This window comes from Mobula birostris, chromosome 9 (genome assembly GCF_030028105.1).
Source record: "Mobula birostris isolate sMobBir1 chromosome 9, sMobBir1.hap1, whole genome shotgun sequence".
NCBI lineage: Eukaryota > Metazoa > Chordata > Chondrichthyes > Myliobatiformes > Myliobatidae > Mobula > Mobula birostris.
The window spans coordinates 36,949,249-36,965,079 of record NC_092378.1 but is presented as its reverse complement, the minus strand read 5'-3'; the positions used below and the strand labels follow the sequence as shown (position 1 = coordinate 36,965,079).

At 40.1% G+C, this 15,831-nt stretch overlaps 1 long non-coding RNA gene across 3 annotated transcripts in view; it reads right to left on the bottom strand.

Moving 5' to 3' along the window:
- The window catches only part of LOC140202682 (uncharacterized), a 71,289-nt gene that overhangs the window by 49,188 nt on the left and 6,270 nt on the right, over window positions 1-15,831 (bottom strand). For 2 of the 3 annotated variants that reach the window (XR_011887161.1, XR_011887162.1), the window contains exons 2-3: window positions 12,995-13,040; window positions 9,737-12,291 (exon numbers count right to left, since the gene is read on the bottom strand). This is a non-coding gene — a long non-coding RNA (uncharacterized lncRNA). Of the gene's footprint in view, window positions 1-4,296; window positions 9,361-9,736; window positions 12,292-12,994; window positions 13,041-15,831 lie in introns of those variants that run through there. The other variant, XR_011887163.1, reaches the window with a different exon arrangement.

Here is a 15,831-nt window from a genome sequence, read left to right as displayed (position 1 = left end):
AATGATTACCCCTGTTTCTCAGTTAAGCAGAGTTTCAGTGCCTACATTCTAGAGGCTGTGGTGTTTCTGCACAATATAATACTGTTACAGACCATCAGAAATATAGGGGAAGATTATTTCCACTTTCCCACCAATAATCTAGCAAACCCACCTTACCAGGGGCAGTCAGAGCACCCATTGCCGACCAATAAAAATAATTTTACTGTGAAACTAGTTTCTCCAATTCCCAGCCTGGACGTGTTTGGATGGAGCACCTGCAGGCCAACCAGCTGAGGAGTAGACTATATGGTAATTACTTCTACAGCCAGGCAAAGCAGTGAACTTCTGAAGATTCCACAAAGATAACCCATGTTGCTTCTGATCAAGTACATCCATTTCCAGGAGAGATACTCCAACCTGCAAGCCCAATCTTGGAAAGCAAATGCAGACCTGCCCATTCGAAAGATACTCATTTTCTGAAAGAAGCCAAACTTTGGGAAATTGGCCAGTGCTGAGGTTTACTGATTCTTTCTAAAGCTCACTTAGTGTCAGTTGCATGTATTTGTGCTCAAAAAGTAGTGATTTTTGTCACTGATAGGTGGTGAAAAATAAGCAGCAAGGCAATTCAGAGCTGTTTTGCTCACTGTGGTTTCAAGCATTCAGGCTTGGAGATGCCAGAAACAACTGAGAGTCAAAAATGAAACGATTCCACTTCTTCAACAAGTTAAAAACTATGATGATTATGAAGGTATTGACAATCATCTGGAATATTACAATATTTGGTGGATGCAATCATTGAAAGCAGTCTATTATCTACACTGGGTGTCTGAGCTGATTTTGTTAATTTTACAGTTAAACAAAAGGACATGGTAGCTTACACTGGATGAATTCCTCAGTCGATAACTATTAAGAACTAATAAACAGTTTTGTAGTACTGTGGTATCTTGGCTTAGCTACTAGGCCCAGCGGAACTGTTTCTACTGACAAGAGAAGGGACAAAGGCAGACCACTGGTGCCTCAAAACCAGTTGCTTTGGCCAGGTGGCACTCGTCAACCTTGGAAGGTAGCCTTCCTAGGAGAAGAAAAACTCTGATTTTAAACTTCCACAGTCTTGCGGCCATACCCACCCATGGAAAAGGCTTTAAGAGTAAACACCAAGGAAGAAATCTGGAGCTGGGGTCCCTAAGGCAGTTCGATGTTGTTTACAACTTCAATCTGGTAACCTCTGCGACAACACTGGTGCCAAGCTGTATCGATGCTTTCCCTTCCCTTGGACTACATCAGTGACGTGGAGAGAGGGAACCCACTGCATGGGCAACAGCCGGTTCTTCAAATCTCCCTGCCCAGGCTTGCGCCCTGGAGAGGACACAGTCCACCAGAGGCACAAACCCATGATCCCATGGGATCAACGGCTGCCCATTACAGGTATCATTGGTAATGTTCTAACTTGTTCAGCATTTTATTTACACACTCAGTTAAACAGCAGTTTATCTTTTTTATACTTTTTAAAATCTATTTCCATGAAGCTTCAGCTAATTGTAGTAGATGTTTAATTAGGCTAAAAATGTACCTGTACCAATTAACCAGAATCCACTATATTCCAGAAGCAGCATTACTAGGGCTCTTACTTGAGATGGTTTTCCTTCACTACCACTCCATGACTCCAAACAGTGGATGAGAGACAGCTGTCTGTTATTGGCACTAGCAATGTCAACACTATGCTGCAAGTTAGCTGCCAGCATCCTTGTATCAGATGCACTGCCCCGAATCTCACCAAGTAGGTACGGGATACATTCCTAACCACAAATAATGGTGAGAGAATGTTAGTGAATGCAGTTTAGACTGATCTGCTGGCAGTTACCCGTCCTTTCTCCAGAATATATCAGTAAATTATGATTGCCTTCTGAAAACTCCTTTTCCCAATTTCACAGATCTATCGAGCAAAAGAAACAGCAGACATTTGGCACAACACATCACAAACAACTATGTGAAAAGAGGAAGCAAATCACAGTAGCCAGTTTACATGTGAAGGTAGATTATGTTGGCAGAAAGGCAAGAAATTGAATGGCATATTCCAAGCCTTATTTTCCATATCAAAACAAAACTAGATCAGACAATTCGATAGTGCAATTGGAAGTGGAATGAAATTTGATGTAGTCCGATCACAAGCAACAGAAAATCTGCAGAAGCTGGAAATCCAAGCAACACACATAAAACGCTGGAGGAACTCAGCAGGTTCAGGCAGCATTTATGGAAAAGAGTTGACGTTGATATTTCGGGCCAAGACCCTCCACCAGGATTGGAAAGAAAAAGAAAATTCTCCAGTCCTGCTAAAGGGTCTTAGCTCCAAATGTCGACTATGCTCCTTTCCATAGCTGCCTGGCCTGCTTAGATCCTTCAGCATTTTGTGTGTGGTGCTTGAATATCATGTAAATATATTGAATCTTCCTTTTAAACTAATCAGGAAATTTAAATCAGTGCAAACAATTAGATATTTTAAGTGTTAGGTTCTGTTTATGTTGAGATAATTGTTTCCTTAGTTAGCTGGATTATCAAAACTAGCCTAAGTATTGGAACCCTGCATGCCTTTATTTGTGCTGGTAAATCACAGTTTCTGGACACCTTATTGGACCTAGAGAATAACTCAATAAACATTTCCTGTGTGTAACTGCTCAAGCCTAATTTTAAAATGTGGAAAGACTACATTGATTAACCACAAAACATCAAGCATTCAAAGGGATTAATGGTAAACAAATGTCTTGGGCTGCAAGTCCATAGCTCCCTGAAAGTGAGGGAGTAGATAGGAAGGATGTAGATGCTTTGGGAAGGGTGCACAAGTGGTTTACCAAGATGCTGCCTAGCTTAGAGAGGGCATGAACTATAAGGAGAGATTAGACAAACTTGTGTTGTTTTCTCTGGAGCGTCAGCGACTGAGGGCAGACCAGACAGAAGTTTATACAATCATGAGAGAAATAGTTAGGATGGACAGTAAGAAACTTCTCCCTCCATAGTAAAAATATTAAGCACCAGGGGACATGGACAGTACTTAACTTGAGAGGGGGAAAAGATGAAAGGATATGTGTCGGGTCAATTTTTAAAAAATAAACACAGTGGTTGTGTCTTTTTCCTGGGATGAGCTGCCAGAGGAGTGGTGGAAACAGGTATGAGTGGTGTTTGCGCAGCTGTTGAGTAACACATGAATGTGCAAGGAATGTACAGGCAGAAGAAAATGAGTTTACTTTGGCATTATGTACAGCACAAACATTGAGAGCCAAAAGGCCTGTTCCAGTGTTGTACCATTCTACGTACAACCGTCTGTGCCCAGACCAACAGAGACTGGGGTCTAATAACAGCCAGATTGACAGAACGATTGTCACCTGTATCCTCTGAAGGAAAATTGGCCGGGTTGGTCTCTAAGAAATGTTCATAACATGGCTTCAGGATTAGATTACACTTCTTTGACCAATCAGTTAGACACACCTTATCTTTAACTCAACTGCAGAATCATGGAAAGAAAAATAGGAAGCTATTCAGCCAATCTAAATGTCAGTGTTGGGGGAAAAAGAACTATCCAACTTAATCTCATCATCTTCCACAATGTCTACTACTCTGCTAGTCATGGGTCTTCAACTACATAACCATGTACATTTTCAACACAATGGAAGTTTTTATCTCAGGCAGCAAGTTCCAAACTCAAACCACACACTGGGTGAAAATGCTTTTTTATTAATTTCCCCATTAACTCTTACTAATCTTCATCGCAAATCCATTGATAGCTGTAAAAATCCTAGTTACACAATTCCAAAAATAAGTGACAATCCATTGAATATCCATTCCGTTTGTGAAATAATTTCTGAAGCTACATTTGTCATTTTTTCCTGTATTATATCTTATTTGCAACACAGATGCAAATCAGCCACTTTCAGCACTTGAGATTTCTACATCAAATTTTGGCTCACTTGGTATGGAGAGCACCTTCTATTGATCAACATCGATTTGGTCTGCATGTGCATCTCTAAAGTTTAAATTACAAATTGTCTTCCACTATAAAGTCGCCAGCTTCTAGCAAGCTGCTGGCCTCTTTACTTCCATTAGATCTGTATCAGTTCATCCGCTTATGAACTTGCAATAAGCCAGAAACTACATTGGAACCAATTTCATTCATTTGCCTAATGTAAGCATGCTGAAATGGATCATCTGTACAGGAAACAAAAATTGGAGCTTGCCATTCTAGTGAAAGTACATTTTTAAGAGTGGATTGATTCTTGATTATTACCAAAAAACCTGTGTAACAATGAAAATAAAATGTAACAGCTGTGAAGTCTCATTCCTCCAGATTATTGGTGAAGGTATGAAAGGAAATATTTTATTTCAGTCTTTTTAATCTTTTGCTTAATCCATTCCTTCTTTGACTCCTAAGTTTGCTCTCTGTACATAATTTGACAATTGAATTAAATATTCTAATAGTTACTGATTTAGACTTCAACAGTCTGATCAATTAATGAGGCTACAGCTACTTTCCCAGTTAATAAAGGCCTCAAAAGTCTTTGGGCAAACAACTGTAATGCATGGCTAATGCATTTTATTCTCTGCAAAGATAAGACACTTCACATTTTATTTTTCCACTAGTAGATGAAGTGTTACTACAGAGCTATCCTGGAATTTTACCAGGGTGATTGGCAGCTCCAAGATAAACATCCTATGGGTTGGGGCTATGGAATGGCATTAATAATATTCAGTAGTGATCCAAATACCAATTTGATAATTCAGTAGGAAGCAATAGACAAACACTTTTATTGGCTGACAATGCTTACTTCCGTACTCATTTGCCATCAATGTTCCTTCTCTTTGTTTATACTTTCAAATGTCTGCACTGTAGCACAATAAATCCACAATTCTCTCATCAGACTGATCAGAACATTTATCTTTATTATTTTTCTACACTATTAGACTCAAATTATTTACCTACAAACATCCTATAGTCAACTCACCTTATAGCATCCATTATCATACCTCCTTTTAGTCTTCTTTATTGCCTTTACAGGCAAACTTCAAAATAAATCTGATGTCCTCTGTATTTCATTTTATTTCTCTCCAGAGATTTTTTTTTAAACTTTGTCTTACCTTGGACCATACTCTTCAATCATGTGGGATGTCAAGGTAGCGAACCTCAGGTATTGAACCGAGATGTTGAAAGTAAAGTTGTTTAAACAAAAGAAAAACGTGTCCTAGTTGTTTGGGCATTAACAGTGGTAGCAGAGGATGATTCCCAATTATATGATCCCACCAGTATATGACGAGAGCAAGCCTTAAGAAAGCTGGAAGAATGAAATTGCAATATGGGCTCATGTTAGGGAACTGGAGAAGGCAAAACAAGCCTTGGCTGTTGCGTTGTCACTTTTGAGAAGAGCGAGAGAGACCGTGATGGGAGTTTCGGTGGAAGATTTGAACAAAGATGACGGCATGAACAAGCTATTGAATACATTTGACTCTGGTTTTTTTTTGAAGGAAGAAAGGATTGTATTTATGAGGCATATTCAGACTTCGACAAAATTTTCAGAAACAATTCTAAAAATATGGTTGATTACATTACTGATTTTGAACAAAAGTCCAATACATGCGCAAATACAAAACAGAACTTTCTGATGCTGTAGTAGCTTTTAAATTGTTGGATACTGTATGTCTAGATATAAAGGACAGATATCTAGTGTTAACTGCATGCACGGAACTTACATTTGCATCTATAAAATCAGCACTGGAGAGGATTTTTGGAGAAAAAGCTACTAAGACAACGGTCAGAGGTAGTTTGAGTCAGGAAACAGCATACTTCACTGGGCAGAGTATAGCAGGCGTAGATCCTGGAGGGATCAGACAAGGATACCTTTACCTGGCACAAATCCAATAAAGTACAGTAGGAGATCGAAATGAGTAGTATCTCAAGTATTTACCACTGGGTAAGAAACTGTCCACACTGAACTGAACAAGTTAGGCTAACTGAAGAAAATAATAAATCTGAAGATGCAGAAGGGTGCCAGATCACATTGTTTGCGAAGGAATCATTTACTAACGCAGAGACACCTGAGGCAGAGATTTTGATGAAAGAATCTCTTATTGATATAACATGCATAGTGTATGGAGAGAAGTAGCTTGAAAGTTATGCAAGTGAACTAAAACAGAATGAAGGGCAGAAACTGGTGAACACAGATAAATCTAGTATCAAAGCATTCAAATTTGGAGATGGAAAGATTATATATTCTACCAGAGTGAAAATTCCCATAGAAATAGGGCAGGAAAAAATGTTACATTGAAACGGAGGTGGTACCAGTGAACATTCCATTACTCTTGAGTAAATCTCCCTAAAGAAAGCAGGAGCAATACTGGATATGGAGAATGACCAAGCAATGATGTTTTTACAGCCAGTGTGTCTTGAGCTCACCAGCTCTGAACATTACTGTGTGAACATTCCAGATAAAGACATTACTGAGAACTAATATGAGAATGAAGAACTGTCATACAAAACATGGCCATAGATGGGAAATGCAAAGTGTTGCTCAAATTTCACAAGCAGTTCGGACGCACTTCAATTGATAGACTTCAGAAACTGCTCAGGTTCAGGAAACAAAGATGCAAATTATTCTTCCATTCTAAAGCAGGTAATTGACATCTGTGAGACATGCCAAAAGTTTGGAAAGCCCAAGCCCAAGCCTGTAGTTGATCTGCCACTAGCACCTGAAATTAATGAAACAGTAGCCGCAGACCTACATGAACTGGAGCAAGGAGTGTACTATCTCCACATCATTGATGAGTTCACACGTTTCAGTGCTGATAGCACTGTAAATACAAAGAGACCCTCAGAGATAATAAAGTGTTCATGGATAAGTGTTCATGGCCCACCTCAGAAAGTGTTCAGTGATAATGGTAGTGAATTTAATAATGATGAACTCAGGGATATGGCAGAGAACTTTAACATTTAAACAAAGACAACATCATATCTCCAGCATATAGTTCTTGGAGTATTGAACTTCTGGAGTGACACAATCAACTGCTTTCTGAAATAACACTGAAGGTAAAATAAAAGCAATGGCTGTGATTGGAACACAGCCCTGGACTGGGTCCTTAGGGCAAAGAATATCATACACAACATACATGGCTATAGCCCGTATCAATTGGTGCTTGGCCAGAATCCAAACCTTCTCCCTGTACGGGTTGACAGACTACCTGCTCTAGAGGGCACTACAGGGAGTGAATGGGTTGGGAAAGATATTTCAGCACTGCATGCATCAAGGAAGGCTTTCACTGAAATAAGAGTGTTCAGAGAGAATTCAAAGAGCACTGGGGGCACAGGTACATCCTACAAATAACAAATATGACACAGAGGACAAAGTATACTACAAATGAGCAGACTGTACAGAATGGAAAGGTCCTGGAGTTGTCATTGGTCAGGATGGAGTTGTGGTATTCGTGAGACATGGAGGTACATATGTGAGAGTGCCTCATTTCAGACTATGTAAAGCATAAACTGAACTCCATAAAAGCTGGCACATGGTCACATAGCACAGACAGGGATGAGGAAAGTGCAGCTAAGGTCACAATAGAGTTACATAACAGTCACATAGACAGTGCAGAAGACAGTGCAGCTGGGGGCTCTCAACAGACTTGCCTGAACAGAAACTATCACGTGGAAATTTCAGTCTTGAAACAGGACAAACTATGTGATTTGTAGACCCAGACACTGGTATCTCATACAAAGCTGAAGTCTTAGGAGGAGCAAGCAAAGCCACTGGAGAAACAAAAGTTGGTACAACTTGAATTACCAAGAACCATTCACAGTTGCCGGCACTCCAGGGTCAGTCGACATGTCATCTGTAGCCAGACTTCATATTGAATCAAGCATAGATCAGACTGGACTATCTGAGAAATATCAAGATAAAGATGTCCTAGTAACTAAAGAGGTGTTGTTTGAATCTGCAAAACAGGATGAAATCAGAAGTTGGAGAAATAATGGAATGTTTGAGGAAGCTAGAGACATTGGCCAAAAGACAGTGTCTACAAGAAATTACGTGCCACACAACAGGATGCGCCCTTCAGTGAACTGAAGCTGAGCAACCTAGATCAAAGATAGGTCAGATTCTATGGATGGCAAGGTAGAGCAGACCTGACATCGTGTCTGATGCCTGCTACTTGGCATCCAGCACCAAAAAAAATGCCGTAGTACAAACTTTACATGAAGCAAACAAGACATTGCACAGAATTCAATCTGAAAAAGTCATCTTGAAGTTTCAACAGCTTGTAAAAGATAGCTCACTGAGGCTCATTGTCATCAGTGATGCCTCACTCAGAAACCTCCCTGACTGAGGTAATCAAGGGGGACATTTTATTGTACTGACGGAAGAAGAGGGAAGATTTTCACCTCTCTATTGACAAACAAAAAAGATCTGAAGAGTTGTACTGAGTGTGCCGGTAGGAGAAACCCTTGCAATGTCTTAAGGTATTGACAATATTATTTTTCTGGCCACGCTCTATTCTGAACTTTTCCATGGTGACACGAAGAACTTGTCTACAAATAACTTGTGTCACAGCCAACTACTTTTTGGAATATACCATCAAATCCACCAAGTCAGTTACAGAGAAGAGGCTTCATCTAGAGATAAGCAGCATCAAAGAAGTTTCCATGCACAAAAAATTCATCACGTGCTCTGGTCAACTACAAAGGAACAACTAGTAGACTGTCTCACAAAGAATGGAGCTCCAGCTCTTGTGCTTTTAAAAGCACAGTGAAGGCATTTGATACCTCAAGAATTGTATTAATATCAAGGGTTAGAACCAATTCTCATATCCTAATGGACATTTGAATTGTCTTTAAATCTTTTTCATACTTCATTTTTAATATATACATAAAAAGGATGGGAGATTGTCGAGTTCTGTTCATTTGGACTATGCAAATACTTAGTACTCATTTGCACTCTCCGTTATGCACATGCGTGCGGGAGGAGGAAAGGTAATTATGGGATGTAAAGGTGGCGGCCCTCAGGTATTGAACAGAGACATTGAAAGTAAAGCTGTTTAAACAAAAAAGAAGTCCTTGTTGTTTGGGCATTAACAGATCATATACTTCTCTTATCTTCTCTTTTGTATTTAGCTTCTCTCTAATGTGTTGGCGCGTGGCCAAGTGGTTAAGGCGTTCGTCTAGTGATTTAAAAGTCGCTAGTTTGAGCCTTGGCTGAGCGTGTGTGTCTTTGAGCAAGGTACTTACCCACACATTGCTCTGCGTTGACACCGGTGCCAAGCTGTATGGGTCCTAATGCCCTTCCCTTGGACAACATCGGCAGCGTGGAAAGGGGAGACTTGCAGTACCGGCAACTTGCTGGTCTTCCTTACAACCTTTCCAAGGCACAAATCCATGGTCTCATGAGACTAACGGATGCCTATATATAATGCTCCCTATTAACAGTGACTCTTAATGTATGATCTCTGTTTAGATCCATTTCTACTCTATTTCTTTGCTAAAGTTAAAGTTATTATTATCCATTTATTACCATTTCAATTATCATTCACTATCTTAACCAATTGTTTGCTTCTTATTCATAACACTACTGAAATTTTGGGGATTGGAACTCTTACCCTCTATCCAATTTTCAGATTTGTTTTATTCTGATCCTGTTAGTTCTCAGTAGTGATTTACACACCTTTGTAAACTGTCCTGTATTCAGCAGTTGTTCACCATAATGGTTTCAATTTTATTATACATCAGAACTACCTTCTTTATCATCCTTTGGGATGGAAGATTGAGATTGCTTCCACTCTGGTTTTCTAGGAACTGAGGTGTGATGGTGTAGAAGATGGCTGACATGGTGAGTGGGTAGTTGCACTCCATCTACTGCTCACCGAAAACTTCTGAATACTCAACGTGGCTAAAGGTTCTCCATACCACACCATCCCAAATGGGTCTGTAATGTTCATTGTTCTTCACTTTAAGTGGTCATGGGTAAGGGGTTTGGATGAATCAATGCAGACTTTACACTCCTTTAAGGAAACCATGATCATATATTTGATTTTTTTCCCCTCTCTACTTGATAAGCTCCTCCCTTGGCAGGACTTGGAATAAAATGTTTGCTTTCCATGTCTGGTGTCATGCATGTAGCTAACATGCCCTGCCTCACATTGACTGAGAATAACTATGCCCCCCCACCCCCTCCCAAAAAGGTGTTTTCATTTGGGAAAGGACAATGACATTGGTACACATCTCCTTCCAGTGAACTCAGAGGATTTAGTGAAAGTAACATTTCTGGTACTTTTCCCATGCATTTTATTGTAGTAGTCCAAGTCTCAGATGCATGTAAGAGATCAGAAAACTTTTTGCAAGATTGCTGGTCTTGACCTTCAAATAAACTTCTCTTCTATTGATCAAAATCTTTGCTGATACATTGATACATTAACTATGAAAATGGACAAGGGAGAACCAGTGGATGTGGTGTACCTGCACTTTCAGAAAGCCTTTGCTAAAGTCCCACATAGGAGATTAATGGGCAAAATTAGGGCACATGGTATTGGGGGCAGAGTACTGACATGGATTGAAAATTGGCTGGCTGACAGAAAACAAAGAGTAGCGATTAACGGGTCCCTTTAGGAATGGCAGGCGGTGACCAGTGGGGTACCGCAGGGTTCAGTGCTGGGATCGCAGCTGTTTACAATATATATTAATGATTTAGATGAGGGTATTAAAAGTAACATTAGCAAATTTGCCAATGACACAAAGCTGGGTGGCAGTGTGAAACGTGAGGAGGATGTTATGAGAATGCAGGGTGACTTGGACAGGCTGGGTGATTGGGCAGATGCATGGCAGATGCAGTTTAATGTGGATAAATGTGAGGTTATCCATTTTGGTGGTAAAAACAGGAAAGCAGATTATTATCTAAATGGAGTCAAGTTAGGAAAAGGGGAAGTACAACGAGATCTAGGTGTTCTTGTACATCAGTCACTGAAAGCAAGCATGCAAGTACAGCAGGCAGTGAAGAGAGCTAATGGCATGCTGGCCTTCATAACAAGGGGAATTGAGTATAAGAGCAAAGAGGTCCATCTGCAGCTGTACAGAGCCCTGGTGAGACCACACCTGGAGTACTGTGTGCAGTTTTCGTCTCCAAATTTGAGGAAGGACATTCTTGCTATTGAGGGAGTGCAGCGTAGGTTCACAAGGTTAATTCCCGGGATGGCAGGACTGTCATATGTCAAAAGATTGGAGTGACTGGGCTTGTATACTCTGGAATTTAGAAGGCTGAGAGGGGATCTTATTGAAACATATAAGATTATTAAGGGATTGGACATGCTGGAGGCAGGAAGCATGTTCCCGCTGATGGATGAGTCCAGAACCAGAGGCCACAGTTTAAGAATTAGGGGTAGGCCATTTAGAACAGAGTTGAGGAAAAACTTTTTCACCCAGAGAGTGGTGGATATATGGAATGCTCTGCCCCAGAAGGCTGTGGAGGCCAAGTCTCTGGATGCGTTCAAAAAAGAGATGGATAGAGCTCTTAAAGATAGTGGAATCAAAGGTTATGGGGATAGGGCAGAAACTGTATACTGATCGTGGATGATCAGCCATGATCACAGTGAATGGCGATGCTGGCTCGAAGGGCCAAATGGCCTACTCCTGCACCTATTGTCTATTGTGGTGGTAAATATCACGGCTCTCTTCACCAAGGGAGTGCCTCCCGAGATAATGTTAAGTAGCCCAAGTTTTTTCAAAGTTTCAACATGAACCTTGATTATTGAAGGGCAGTGTGATGCAGCATGGATAGGAAGGTTGGCATATTCAAAAACATTGTCACAATAGGTTGAACAGACTTCATTAGTTTCAAAAATTAGCTCCACTTTCACAGGGTACTTGTAAGAGATGAGATACAATATTGCAGCACGAAAGATTAAGATAAGGGCTGGAGCAATGAAGCAGCCTTGGTTGGCAGCAATCTTCAATGAGGTTCATTCTCTTGTAGATCTGGTGATCAGTACTCGTGAATTGGGTGCCAAACACAAAACGGAGATGAATTTCTGTAGGCATCTAAAATTGTGGAGTGTGGTCAATGGTCCCTCTCAATGATATAGTCAAAGGATTTTAAGTGGTTGAAGGAAATGTTTAATAAATGAGGCTGCTCCTTGGATTTTTTGCAGAGTTAGCATGCAGTGAAGGTCACATCCACCATGCCTCCGGGATGGACTGAATACACAGAGAGCAGCTCTCTGGTTACAGAAACGAGGTGGTTGAGGAGGACATAGACAAGCACTAGGAAGATCCCTCTGTAGTTATCACTCCAGCCATACCTGTAAACAACAATTTAGAATGTTAAAACTAGGCTCAAGTTTTGTTTTTGATCAATGAATTACATCACAAAGGTGGACCAATTTTCCTTCTAAAAACAGGTTTTGCATTCACTAAAACTCAAAAAGTTTTACCCTGCATAAATAGTTACTAAAACTGCATCATCCATGGTTGTCCAAATGAACTAACATTAACAGTAGTCTAAACGTAGTTTTGAAATACTTATTCTTATGTAGCCTGGAGGAACAGAAACTGGTTATTTCCCTAAAGTGTATGGAATGAATTACACTGGAATAATCATGCAATCTTTACTAGGGTAATATTATAACTATGTTCCCAGTGCTAGAATACAATAGTTGGGAATGCAATTAATGCTTACTTTTGATAAGCAATATGCCTGTCCTTTCATTCCCAAGGAAGACTGCTTTATATTTCCTATGTCAACAATAATTTTTGTATATTACGTTAACTGACATCTTTCCCCTTTAATACGATGGAGAATTTATTTCCAGTAACTCCCTTAATTCCATGTGCAATTAAAATACTTCCAAAAGTAGTAGCATTATAAGGATACATTGATTTAAAAAACTACCAAACTCAATGGTGCAAATGTTTTCCTTCACTTTTTCTTTTTTTTAAAAGAAACAGTATTTCCATGGATCTTCCGCAATCAAATCTCTAGGCTCAGATGGAAAGATTACTCACATGGGCAATAATGAGGGTCCACGTCTTCTTCACTAGGAATTATAGTCTTTAAGGAAAAAAAATTGGGCATAATAGAATATTTTGATTTAGGCCAAAGTCATTTCCTTGTTTAACAAATTAAGAAGCCTTTCTTCTATTATTAGAAAGCAACCATCAACCAATGAAATGTTAGGAAATCTATTACAAACCATTAACATTCCAGACATCATACGTTGGAGTTTATATTTATTCAAGGGAAGTAGCATTTCCTGGTGGTAGGGGTGTGGTTTCAGACAGTGCAATCAGCAGCCATGATGGTGTTTAGTTGTGAATGGGTGCATTTGGTCCTTGTAAAGGCAGCCTTCACAGGGATGGACTGAGCACTTTCAAGTGAATCCAGGAGGCACCATACATTAATGTCCACTCTGAATACATTTACAAATTTTGTTAGTGTTGTCACAAGCAAGCAGCATGGGTGCTTCCCAGCACTTATACTAGGGGCAATAACCCATCACATTCTATGTCCAGTCAATTCAAGATCTTCGAGCTGGTAAATCCATAATCCATAAGAGGAGGAGGATGAGAGGAGACATGATAGAGGTGTACAAGATAATATGAGGAATAGATAGAGTGGGTAGCCAGCACCTCTTCCCCAGGTCACCACTGCTCAATACAAGAGGACATGGCTTTAAGGTAAGGGGTGGGAAGTTCAAAGGGGTTATTAGAGGAAGGTTTTTTACTCAGAGAGTGGTTGGTGCGTGGAATGTACTGCCTGAGTCAGTGGTGAAGGCAGATACACTAGTGAAGTTTAAGAGACTACTAGACAGGTATATGGAGGAATTTAAGGTGGGGGCTTATATGGGAAGCAGGGTTTGAGGGTCAGCACAACATTGTGGGCTGAAGGGCCTGTACTGTGCTGTATTGTTCTATGTTCTATGTTCAAAACTTTTTAAAAAGATAAAAAGTTGGTGCTTTCAGATCAGTTTTGCATTTGCTTACAGGTAACTTGTTCACAAGGTTGCTTCCCTCCATCCTCTGCTTGTTCACATGCCTGCCTAAGTGCCCATTAAAAGTTACCATTCTATCTGCTTCCACCATCTCCCTGGTAGTCATGATCTAGGCACCTACCTCTCACTGTATGAAACAATACTTTCTCCCTCTCACATTAAAGCTATGCTCCCTGGTATTTAAGATTTCCATTCCAATAAAAGACCATCTATCCTGTCCATGCCTTTCATGATGTTATGCACTTTGATCAGGATGCCCATCAGCATCTGCTACTCTAGGGAAAACAATCCAAGTTTGTCCGACTTTCCTTATAGCTAACACTCTCCAAGCCACAGCATACAACCCGGACACAGACTCTTCAGTACATTTGGTTTATCCTGAACAAGATACTCCATCCCAGCTACTCCCATTTACCAGCATTTAGCGCATAACCTTCTAAACTTTTCCAATCCATGTACCTGTTCAGCCATCTTCTAAAAATTGTTACTGTATCTGTTTCAACCACTTCCCTCTGGCAACTGGTGCCACCCTCTGTGTAAAAAAAAGTCCACATAAACCACATTTACTACCCTCATCAATTCGTTTGGCCACCTCCAAAAAAAAACTTAATCAAGCTCGTAAGACATGACCTCCCTTTAACAAAACCATAATGACTATCACTAATCAACTCTTCTATTTCAGATGCATACATATTTTATCCCTCAGAATCCTATCCAGTAATTTACCTCACAGATGTTAGACGTACTGGTCTATAACTCCCACGCTTTTCTTTGCTGCCCTACCTAAGGGCACAATATTCACTACCCTTCACCCATGGGCTCATCAAATTGTTTCCTCTTTCATATACACAGCTGCAACATGACTTCAAGACTTCTATGCTCAACACCCAATCAATGAAGGCAAGTTTGTTAAATGACTTCTTTTATCATCTGTTAATGCTGCTTTCCCTTGAATGAGAGTTTAAAAGGAGCTCTGTTTTCTCAAGTGATTGCAAAAGACACGAGTAGCTGCCAAATATCTATCCCTAAATGAACATTGGTAAAAAAAACAGTAATATGGTAATACTCAAATAACTTATGGGTCTACTTGTGTGTGAACTGAATGTAGTCTCTACTGCATTGCACTGGCAATGACACTTCAAAAGCATTTCACTGTGGAGTGCTCTGATATCATTTTTACTGGTATACTTAGTCTTGTAGGTATAAGAAGAGACAGAAGCGGGCTGGGACACATTGCTGTGTTGAGTTCCTCCAACATTTTGTATGTGATGCTCTAGATTTCCAACATCCACAGAAACTCATGTTTAAAACGTTAATCACTACAGTTTAGAAACGCTTATAACCACTTTGACAACCAATCACTAAAATAGACTTTTTTGGTCTGATTGAGTTTTCACGTAAAAATGTATGTTTATCTTCTGGATACAGCTTCTGGAGGCTTATGTACCTGTACAAGTTTTTCATTGCTCCTCTACGTACATATGCATATGACAATAAGCTCAACATTGACTTTGTGTTGGTTTTCCTGCAGGATACCCTAGTTTCCTCACACATCCTAAAGGATGTGCAGGTTAGTATATTATTGGCCAGTGTAAATTTTCCCTAGTGTGTTGCAAGTGGCAGAATCAGAGCAAAGTTGACGGAGATGTGGGGAGAATAAACTGGGTTAAGTGTGATTAGCGTTTCCCTGAAACTTCACTCCACTGCCCTGCTATCTCTAATACTTGCAAACATCTTAGGACAACACACTATTACTCACTTACCAACTATCTGTATCAACCAGGACAGCAACACAACTTTAATTTTGCAACACACATCAAAGTTGCTGGTGAACGCAGCAGGCCAGGCAGC